Genomic DNA, 12,140 nt, shown 5'->3' with positions numbered 1-12,140 from the left:
ACATCTCCTCTGCATCCACACAAGGACAGGATATAACACCATAAAGTTGGCCTAGGCTGGCACTACACTCCCCATAGACTGCGCCACATATACAACAATGCTTTCCCCAGGTGCTGGAGGGGCTGTGGTGTGCTCGGTGAAGCACTTTAAATATGGAGGGACAGTCCATTGATCAGACCCATCTGGGGAGAGGTCTCCACACTACTATCAAAGGTATTACATTTCCCTAACCCAGCTACTCCTGAGGTAATGCTCCTCTGACCTGAAACCTCCTATTCTGACTCGCTTGACTAAAGATGAGTTGCACATGTGCCTCAGTGCTTGGGCATGGTGAAACCTTTAATAGTGCACCAGAGGAAAAGGACAGACAATCCACCAACTTCACAATGGCCCAATGGGGCACCTTCGAGCAGCATTAAGGGATCTCATTGAGCATCTGAACTTAAATGGAAGCCTTTGGTCAGGCACCTGAGTAAGGAAATGCCTAGGCTGGGCATCCCCCCATGATGGAGGGGGCTAGACCTATTTGATTGATGAGAAGGGAATGGTTCATGATACTCAGTGGTACATTGCAGCTACTGTGAGATGGCCTTCAAAAGACATGTGAGAGGGACGACTGACCCACAACTAAATTTCCTTTTAAGGCGCACATTGGTAATTATTTTACCCTTCTGCAGTTGGGTTTGGCAGAAGGAAGGGAAGGTACAGATAAGTGAACATTAGGTCAACATACGCTAGGGAGACGATGAGCCCACATGGTGTGGATAGACAAACGTGAGCACTGTGCCTAATTTTAGCCAGCTCTAGTGGTTCTGATCGACCTTTCTTACTTGAGGTTGTAATGATGTGTGATTGTACATACCTCACTTAAAAATGTTAATAAAATGTTCTGAAACAAAAATAAAGATATAGAAACCTCATATTTCAGGTGACAACAAGATTATTCTAGAATAAAGAACGAATCATAACTTCCATAACTCCCGATCCTCTCCCACCCTTCCCACCAGGACAAAGTTCAACAATACACACGATTCAACAATTTCAAATAAGGTTATTGCAGATAAATCCATCCCAGGTATTGGAATTTAACCCACAGTTATTCCATCATGTATACAAGACCTTTGTAAGTATGCTTAGGGCATGTAGACGGGCACAGCAAATGGTGTTCCTTTTGCTAGATGTTCTACGATAGATGCCCAACATACCTCAAAATTCAGATGTTCTCCTTTAACTTTAGTTATGAGACATTCCATTGCTATTACATCCCACACCCATGTGTACTACTGGGATATTGGGGTGGATCTTTCTTCTTCCATGAAATAGCTATAACTGATTGTGCCACTCCTAGACAGCTTGAGACAGCTGCTTTCTCATTGTGTGTCATACATGGCTTGGGCCTGTCCATGCAGCCCATGCATGCAGTTTTAAATTACAATTTCAATCTTGCACAAAAAAAACATTTGCCAGGCCTAAACCTTAATTTTTAATACAAATGCCCACCCTTAGGGTATGCCTTAACCAGCCAACAGGGCCTTGTGCAGTGTATTTAAAATGTTCGGCATGTAATTTTAATTTTAACATCTCCTGGTAGTGAAAGGTTCCTAAATTTGTTTTTCACAACTGCAGGACTTACCTTTCCCATAGGGTAATGTTGAGATACCTTATTACATTTAACAAGTGATAACTGTTGATTAGGAGTAGGTAGACATTTGAGTTTAGTGTCTAAAGAATTGTCCTTTATAACCCTCTTTAATAGTAAAGCTGGATTTTACGTCACAATTCTGAAAATGCCACATTTAGAAAGTTGACATTTTATTGACCTAACCATTTGATGCCTGCAGCCTGTATCCCTGGTTACATGACTAGGTGTAGCTGGCAGTTGGCTTTTGTTTATTAGTCCCAGACAGTGAGACAAAGGGGGATTAGATGTTGACAGGATGGGCCACTTCTGAATTGATAATAGGGAGGAACAGCAACTACCACACTTGCACATCACAACGCCACTGCCTCAGCACACTCACAAAGGGTTTGACAGTAATCTTCTGTGCCCCCAGACAAGCCAGGGGAAGAAGGCAGGAAATTCCAAACACCTCTGGCTTGGAAATCTCCAGTACTTTCTCCTACTTCAAATCTGGCATCAAATATAAATAATAGACCCTCAAACCCAATTCTTCAATGTACATCTAGAGCTATGTAGAACTCTAAAGGACTGCTGTGCTACTCTGCAAGAAGGACTGCTATCCTCCTTCCCAGCTTACTGAGTGTGAGAGGGACTAGAACTGCATCTTGAACCCAGTACCACAAGAGTGACTCCAACAGCTAGTAGGCGTGTCTCCTAATCTGAGCCTCAGGTGCAGAAAAGGCTTAAACCATCCAGCACCCAGCACCTGGACTCTGCCTGCTGTGAGTCTTGTCCCCTAAGTGGTGCCACCCTAGTCCCAGCAGGACAGGCGCAGTATGCCTCATCACCCTGCAGCTCCTGGCAACCTCCACTGTGTGATGCTTCTTGATGTTTCTCGAGGCAGGACCTCACACCACAGCCCTGCAGCTTCTTGGAACTGCTGCTGTGTGATGCATCTCGACATAGGACTTAATCTCACAATCCCACAGCTTTTTCAAATTTTAGCTGCCTGATGCCTGATGCATCTCGATGCAGGACACTCACATCACAGCCCTGTTGCTCCTCAGTACTGCAGCTGAATCATGCATCTCAATGCAGGACCTCCCATTGCAGCCACACAGCCCATTGGAACCGCATCCTCTACACAGAATCTTGCAATGCTAAGCAGGCCTGTTTTAACGTACTTTGTTTAGCGGGCCTAACTTGGTCCCTATACTCAGCCCAACCTCCAATGCTGTCTGCCTGAACTTGTATGGAATTTTGTCCTAGTTGGCAACATGGTGTCGGCGTAAGGGCGAGACCTGCAAGCCACACCCACCGGAACCAAACACTGTGACTTCCTGCTGCCGCAGACGCTGCCGCTTCTCTAGCCACGGCGGTTAGCGTAGGGGGAACTCGCCTACGGATCAATGCCGCGGAGGCATAGCTGAAAGGCCCGCTACCGCTGCGGCTGCATTGCATAGAGAGGCTGCCGCCTCTCCTGCACAGCTGCCGTAATAAGAGTTGTGGAACCCGTTTCTGCGGCCCGTAATCCCCCGCACCTCGTAATCGTGGCAGCAACGGTAGACTGCCCCCCCCCGGAGGAAATCCAGCGCGCAGCCGTTGCTGTGCAATCACCACAAGGTCCCCCTCCCCCCCATGGCAGAGAACGTCGATCCAAGGCAGCATAAAAGACGCGACGAAGAGTACCCACGCTGGTAAGGGGGAGGGGGGGGTGTACAACAACCAATAATTAAGAAAAGCTCTGGTAAAGAAAAAGGGCTTATCCTGAATTGTCGAATTACAGACTTTGTGGCTGTTCAAGAAAGCAGGACAATAAATCTCACTCAGACTTTTTATCTAAGGAGGAGGAAGGAACTGAGGAACCTGGGGTTACCTTTGTTGATAACTAACAGAAGTTCATTAAGCATATGGAAACTGAGAGTCGCTTTAAATGTGGAGAAAACGCTATTAACTAGCAGTCTTTGAATTTGCTAGCTTTATCCTGCTCTTCACTCTTTATCTCCAGAAAATAGAGGAGAGGGGCTAAAAAGGAGGGGGGGGGAGAAATGGGGAAAGGAGGAAAGAGAAGGAAGAAAAGGGGAAAAAGGGAGAAAAGAAACAAAAAGTGTTGAACGAAAGGAAAGGGAAAGGGATTTTTATTTTTTTCTTCCTGTGGGGGGGGGGAGAAAAGAGGAACCCTGGGAGGAGTCAATGCTCCCGGTTGTGTATAGTAATACATCTCGGCATCTATCCACTCTCTCATGGCCACTGAGGAGTGTGATTGAACAAACAATATCGGATGCATTGGCTGTTGCGGCGGGTATATTAAGATTTATCAGACTGATACCTCATACGATAAGTATGGCGCCCAAAACTATCAGGAACTATGGAGACAAAAGCGAGGGTGCTAGAACAACACGTATTGGTAGGGATAAAGGAGAGACAGTTGGGTTAAGTAAGCGCCTGGCGTCAATAACTGGTAAAGCAGCTGGGAAGAACACGTCAGGACTGATGAAAGATGCCAAGATGAGTGACAATACCATCCCCCCACTGGAAATTAAGATGAAAAGCAAAAGTCAACCTACTATTATGGCTTTTCTTGCAGGTGGAGCACAAGACAGCACTTCTACACATGTAACCCCCTCCCCTGAAAGTAATGTGCCAGGAAAAGAACCCACCCCTCTATATGTTAGCGATAAAGAGCTATGTACTGGAAATAAGGATTTCTCTCTTAAATCTACACAATACATAGAGAACCCGTTAGACACTCAAGACATTAACAGGGAAAATAGAGAAAAGGTGTATGGCCCCTCCGGAAACGGGCAGCTTCAAATACAACAATTAGATCGAAGCAAGCATTGGGGTGATCAAAGTGAGGAAGAAACTATAAGCACAACAGCACTTACAGTAGAAAGCGATGGCTTTACCAATCCTATAGAGAGCCCCAAAAAACAGGATAAAGCTTCCCTGCTCACGGACTGGGGCAAAGATAGCAGTGATAAGTTTTACTCCTTGACTGAAGAGTCCGATCTCAGCAGTGCCGATCGCAGCCTTAGTGAGTCTGATGAGAGTGAGTCATATGAGGCTGGTAATAAATCTCTAAATTGTGAATTTACAGTACGGCAGATCTGACAATGGAAATCCGCTAAACCACACTCTGACTCTCTAGAATGTCATGAAAACGCAGCATCAATGAGCGGCAGGACCCTAAGGTGGGATTACTCTGGCATTAGCTTAGCAGATACCCCAACCGCGGGCAACCAGGGCCCAATTAATGATAGGAATTAAAGTGATATGGGAGCCACTGCTGGAGATATTGGTAATTCGGTTAATACCCATGTGAATGGCACTGAGGCGGGGATCCTTCAGTCAATATACAATTCTATTAAAGAACTACAAACTGAAACCAGGATAGAAAGCCGGCGTGCAAGGATTGCTACAAAGAAACTCCAGGGGTCGGTCCGTAAAGTAGCTAAATCATGTATGGAAATCAAAGCTAAGCTATGCTCTATGGAAGATCGAATAGTGGCAGTCGAGGAGGATATGGATACTCTTAAAGAGCAGAGTGCTGCCAGAGATGGGCAAATGACAGACGTGATGTGGAAGATGGAAGATTTGGAAAACAGACAAAGAAGGAACAATTTACGATTTCTGGTTATACCAGAAGGACTAGAAGGAAATAATATACAGGCATATATGGTTAACCTTTTGCGTGGGGCCTTTCCAGAACTGGGCGACCGGGATTGGGGTAATGAGCTGCAGCGGGTTCATCGGTTCCCGACAATTCGACAGGAGGGGGGTCAACGGGCAAACTCTAAATATCCAAGAGCGATTTTGGTATATTTTGGGAACTATTTAGTAAGACAGGAAATATCAGACAAAACTCCCCCTAATGCCCCGCGTTCTTTTGATGGGGTTACTTTTTTTACCCGCCCCGATTTTTGCCACGCCACGGTGGAGCGGAGGTGGGCGGCTCCGGCAGCTTATTAAGCCATTTTCGGAGAAAGGGGGGAAGCTTATTTGTTGGCTCCTGCCAGGCTTAAAACGATAATAAACGGAAAAGTAAAAGTTTTTACCTCAGAAATTAAGGCAAAAGAATATTTGATGGGGGTCTAACACAGAGTATGGAAGTATAGGGAATCACAGGAGGGTGGCGCTTGGTGTACCGGTGGGTGGGTAGGCTGATGCATACACGACACCAACATTCAGGCCATTAGGGGTCTGATTGCTCAACAGGGTGGGGGGCCAGTTTCAGGAGGGGAGGGAGAGGCTCAGGGAGGGGTGAAGGGGAGACTGGTCCTGGGTAGGGAAAGGGGGGATGGGCAGGGAGAAGTAGGAGGGGGTGGGGGGAGGGATAGGGGCGAATCATGGGAAGAAAATGGAAAGGAAACGATTAATGGAGATGAGAGATATGGGGCGAAGAGGTGGAAAAGGAAGGAAAGAAAATTCAAGAGACGGTGTAGTTAAATATGTAAAACTGAGGGATCCCAAAGAGAAAGGATTGGAAATTACCAAAAGAAAGGGCTATGGCTAGACTTAGAATTGTGTCAATCAATATATGTGGACTGAATTAGCCTCGTAAAAGAAGGAGAGTGGCCGAAGAATTAAAAACTTTCAAGGCAGATATTTTTTGCCTACAAGAAACACATGTGGAATTTAAAAATTCTGGGATTCTCGGTTCGCTTGGCATGAAGGTGGTTGTTTGGTCAAAACAAGAAACTAGAACTAAAGAAGTGGCAATTCTCGATCGAACTAATAAATTAAAATTTACTCGGCAGAAGGCAGATACAGGTGGAAGATGGGTAATAGTAGAATGTAGTTACGGTCATAACAGTTTTACATTATGTTCTATATATGGGGTAGTCACGGATGACCCTATAGTTCTTGATACCCTTGCTATCGAGTTAACAGGATGGGCCCCTCCCTATATTATATGTGGTGATTTTAACTTTAATGGATCGTGGGAGGGACTACAGGATCTATTAACATCCACGACTGAGAAGTATCAGGGGCGTAAACCTCGGGTATATAAGGCAATGGTTGCTATTCAGCAAGAATTAGGGTTAGTGGATGCCTGGGTAAAGTTGCGTAAGCCCGACCCCGGATATACTTATTATTCGGCTCCTCATGCAAAACTAGCACAACTTGATTATTTTCTAATTTCTCCTATATTTCTAAAGCAAGCCAGGATTGAGCTATATTCATGGATGGTGTCAGATCATAATCCTCTAGTTCTGGATGTGGAGTTGGATGGGTTAGAATCAAAAGCTAGCAGATGGACATTTGAAAGGGGACTTCTAAAAGACCCAGAATACTGTGAACATATGAGCAAGTGGATAACTGAATTTTTGGGGTTTAATCAGGGGTCAGCCTCAGTGGAGATAGTTTGGGATACTCTCAAAGCAGGTATTCATGGAGAAACACTAAGTTTTAGTATTAAAAGGCAGAAGGATGCTCGAGGGAGAATAATAGAGTCCCAAGCAAAGTTGCGGTTTGCAGAAAGACAACTGGCTATAGCTATAGAAGCTGGAGCCGATATAAGGAGAGCACAGGAAGAAGTTGCCATAGTAAAAGTGGCAGTAAATGAGGTCACAGCCCAAAGAATAGCAGAGAAATATTTAACACAGCGTGCACAAGGGTTTGAGTTTGGAGAAAAAGTCAGGCGGCTGTTAGCGATACGGACAACCCAGAAAACAGCGGCTGGGGTTATTCTGGAGATCTCAGATCAGCAAGGACAGATAATATCAGAAGTGGGTGGAATCAGAAAAGTGTTTCATGGATATTATCAGGAGCTTTATGATGAAACATCAGTCTATTCGGATGAAGATATTTTAGAATTCTTATATCCCATTAAGATGGTGAAACTAGATAAGAATGACAAGTCATGCCTGGGAAAGCAGATAGATATTTCAGAAATAGAAACGGCAACGAGTAATCTGCCCACAGGGAAAGCTACTGGCCCTGATGTGATCCCCTTAGAATTTTATAAAACTTTTAAACTACTGTTACTTCCGCTCATGTTGGAGCTGTATATTCAGTTACAGAATGGAGGGAAAATCCCCCCATCTTGGGATCTGGCTAATATAGTTGTGTTTCAGAAGAAAGGAAAATCCCCGTTAAATCCAGCCTCATATCTCCCGATCACATTAATAAATAGTGACGCCAAAATATATGCAAAGATCTTGGCAGTTCGCCTATCGCTGGTGATTAAAAAGCTGGTTTCTCCGTGGCAGCATGGGTTTGTTCCAGGAAGAGATACAACTAATCATATCCAGAGAGTTTTAGCACTTTTTGACTCTACGGAAGTAGCAAAAGAACCAATGGCGGCTGCATTTTTGGATGCAGAGAAGGCATTCGATCGGGTGAACTGGAAGTATCTGTGGTACGTTATGGAGCATTATGGGCTAGGGAAGAAATTCATTATAGCAGTAAGGGCACTATATAGATCCCCGGCTGTGAGAATACAACTAATGGGAGGACAATCTGAGAGCATCTCAATTAGGAGAGGTACCAGGCAGGGATGCCCATGCTCTCCCCTCCTTTTTGCTTTGTATATAGATCCTCTGATGAGACAGTTGGAAGAAAACAGTAAGATTCCACCAATCCATAGGCAGGGATGGGATACTAAAGTCTTAGCATATGCAGATGATATAGGCATACTAACCCCCTCTCCTGATTCAGCACTAAGAGAGATCGAAGTAGTGATGAAAAAATTTGGAAGGTTTTCTGGATACTTGTTAAATGGAGCTAAAACACAGCTGTTGGCAAATCAATACACAAATACTAAAGACACACGGAGGGTGGATCAAGCAGTATATTTAAGTATTAATATTACACCCAAGCTAGATGAAGTTGTAAATTTAAATATAGATACTATACTTGCAAAATTTAGAGAAGATACGTGCAGATGGAACAACCTGCATTTAACTATTGTAGGACGATGCAATATGGTAAAGATGATTTTCCTACCGAAGCTGTTGTGTCTATTTCGTGCTATACCACTGAGCTTTACTAACTTAAAATTTAAAGAGATCGATAGAGCAATCATGAGATTTATATGGGCATATGGTAAGTGTAGGAGATCAAGCAAATTTATGTTTCTTCCTCGGGAAAGGGGTGGTTGGTCCTTACCAAATATAAAATTATATCAAATGGCAGCAGCTTTCCAATGCATGCGCCCGTTATGGGGGCCTAATAAAGAAGGAGCTATAAAAGCGGATCTCCCCAATATATATGAGTTGCAGATTGGAGCAGTAGCCAATGGGTGCTTGGTAACATATCACGAGCCTGGATATTACAAGAAAACTAGGTATAAGGTTTTGGGTGCGGCCCATAAGTGTTGGCGATTATGGTACAGAAAGAAAGGATTTGGTAGATACAATTATTATACCATGATTGAGAAGAATCCATTGCTCCCCGAAATATTTCATGATAAATATATGGCAAATTGGTCCACCCTAGGTATAACCAGGTTAGGAAATTGTTTTGACAACGCAGGGGTTAAGTCGTTTCAAGATCTTCAGGAACAATACGGTCTAGAGAAAAGGGACTTCTTCAAATATTTACAGATAAGGGATTTTTTAGGGAAAAAAACAAGGGGGACCCAGGGATTCAAAAGTAACCAACTGATGAATGACATTCTAGCTAATCCCAGTATAACTATTAGGTCAATTTATCCTTTTTTATTGGTAGAACAATCAGATGATCTAGAAAAGAATAAGGATAGGTGGAGCAAGAAGTTGGCAGATGGGAGTAATAACTTCATGAGGTCACTGGAGTTGTGTTGCACTATTTTATTATCATCTTCCCTGCAAGCGCAACACTACAAGACTATGGGGGTCATTCTGACCTCGGCGGTAAAAGTCGCGTACCGCCGGCCAGAAGGCGCCATAACACCGCCGCGGCCGCGGTAAACCGCCACGGTCATTCTGACCCGCAACTGGCAAACCGCCAAAAACCCGACATCCACAAAAGTCCGCCACACCAAAGGTCAGCGGGAAACTGGCGATGACCAAACCTCCACCGTCACGCCAACAGAAATACGCCCATGCCATTCCGACCCACAAATCCCCGCAGCGGTCTTTCAACCGCGGTATTCCATTGGCGGTACACACCGCCGCGCTCAAAATACACACACCTTTACAAAACACTACCACATTGGATAATTCAAAATACACACACTTGAGACACATACACACACCACTCCCACACACCCAATTAACGGCCCAGGGAACCGACTCTCCAAGAGGCCCTCTCCTCCATCATGGGAGCATACCACCACTCCCAGGAGACGATGGCTACGGTACTGGCCAAGTTCCAGGAGATCCAGGTCATGCAGGAGCAACAGTACATGGGGTTCAGAGAGGAACTGAGGAACATTAGTTCCGCAATGGGGACCATCGTCGTGGCCCTAACCCAGATAGTCACCACATTGCGGGACCATGTGGCACCACAAAGGGCCCCTGTCACTAGCCTGGACCAGGAACAGCCTACCACCTCTGCCGGCGCTAGTGGACAGGAGGCCCCCACACAACGACAGGCCACCAGAACCCCACCTCCTGCAGAAGAAGAACCACCCCGCAAGTGGAACCTGAGATCTCACAAGAAGACAGAGTAGGATTGCAAGACCCCCGCCAGCAAACGATACCCCCTGATGTCATCCCACTGTCCCACATTGTCACCCTGTCCAACCTTGAACTGCCCCTGCTCCATCCTTCCACAGGCATATGGACAATGCACCTGTTCGACTGAGAACTGGACTCTGCCATGGACATTACTCCACCATCACCCATCCCCGTTTTACAATCATGTTCCTTAAATTTAGCACTTGAATTAAATCACTTCTTGCACTAAAAAAATCTGGAGTCTGCTTGTATTTTGAACAAATGTATTAGACATAACGGTGGCAAAATGTTCAGTTACATTGTGATGACAACATACCACTGTCACACAGCTGTAGTCCATGGGCAAACAAAGCAGAGGTCACGCAGTGGGGCCCACAGCTCTGAAAACGGAAGGGAAAGTCACAACTCAGTTAACAGGAACTGGGGGGGAACTCAGACAGTAGAGAGGCAGGAGACTTTAAGTAAATGTAAAATGGCGTGGTTGATTCGTACCTGTGTGCTACTGAAAATACTGTTGTATCACTGTGTCCCTGTTGTCTGTGTCGTCCCCGTCGTCCTCCTCCTCTTCACTCTCCACAGCTGCTACAACACCACCATCTGGACCATCCTCCTGCAGGAAAGGCACCTGGCGTCGCAAAGCCAGGTTGTGAAGCATACAGCAGGCCACGATGATATGGCACACATTCTTTGGTGAGTACATTAGGGATCCCCCTGTCATATGCAGGCACCTAAACCTGGCCTTCAGGAGGCCGAAGGTTCTTTCTATAATCCTCCTAGTTCGCCCATGCGCCTCATTGTAACGTTCCTCTGCCCTTGTCCTGGGATTCCTCACTGGGGTCAGTAGCCACGACAGGTTGGGGTAACCAGAGTCACCTATTAGCCACACACGCTGTCTCTGTAGCTGTTCCATCACATAAGGGATGCTGCTATTTCGCATGATGTACGCGTCATGCACTGACCCAGGGAACTTGGCATTTACATGGGAGATGTACTGGTCAGCCAAACAAACCACCTGGACATTCATAGAATGATAACTTTTTCTGTTCCTGTACACCTGCTCACTTCCACTGGGGGGAACCAAGGCCACATGGGTCCCATCAATGGCACCAATGATGTTGGGGATATGTCCAAGGGCATAGAAATCACCCTTCACTGTAGGCAAATCTCCCACCTCAGGGAAAACAATGTAGCTCCGCATGTATTTCATCAGGGCAGACAACACTCTGGACAAAACCTTAGAAAACATAGACTGAGACATCCCTGATGATATGGCCACTGTTGTTTGGAATGATCCACTTGCCAAAAAATGGAGTACTGACAGAACCTGCACCAGAGGGGGAATCCCTGTGGGTTGGCGAATGGGGGACATCAGGTCTGGCTCCAGCTGGCACACAGTTCCTGTATAGTGGCTCGGTCAAGTCTGTATGTAAGTATGACATCTCTTTCTTCCATTGTCGACAGGTCCACCAGCGGTTTGTACACGGGAGGATTCCTCCATCTCCTCGCAAGTCCCAGCGGACGGTGCCTAGGAAGGACAACATGGAGCACAGAGTCATTCAACCCACAGGTACGTAACCACAGCTTGCACATCACACGATTCGCTATGCATTGAATGGCTTGTATGAGTGGCAATGCAAGGCCTAGGCCTTTGTGACGCCGTAGAAATTCAGCCATGTGGGCCCTTGAAATGGCGGCTGCCTGACCTGTGAAGTGTGACAATGGGATGTGAGGTCACTGCGCTGGCGTGGCACACCGTGGCGGTAGGCGGTCGAAGACCGCGGCGCAAAGCAGCATTGGTTAACATTGAACCCTATGGGTCTCAGGAGCCAATGACGATGTGCGCTGGCGGTCGCCGTACGCACCGCCGCGGTACGCACCGCCGTGGGCGTGACCGCCATTTTCTACTTGCTTAA

The sequence above is a fragment of the Pleurodeles waltl genome, chromosome 12, assembly GCF_031143425.1.
Source record: "Pleurodeles waltl isolate 20211129_DDA chromosome 12, aPleWal1.hap1.20221129, whole genome shotgun sequence".
In the NCBI taxonomy this organism is placed as follows: Eukaryota; Metazoa; Chordata; class Amphibia; order Caudata; family Salamandridae; genus Pleurodeles; species Pleurodeles waltl.
This window is presented reverse-complemented; position numbering follows the sequence as displayed.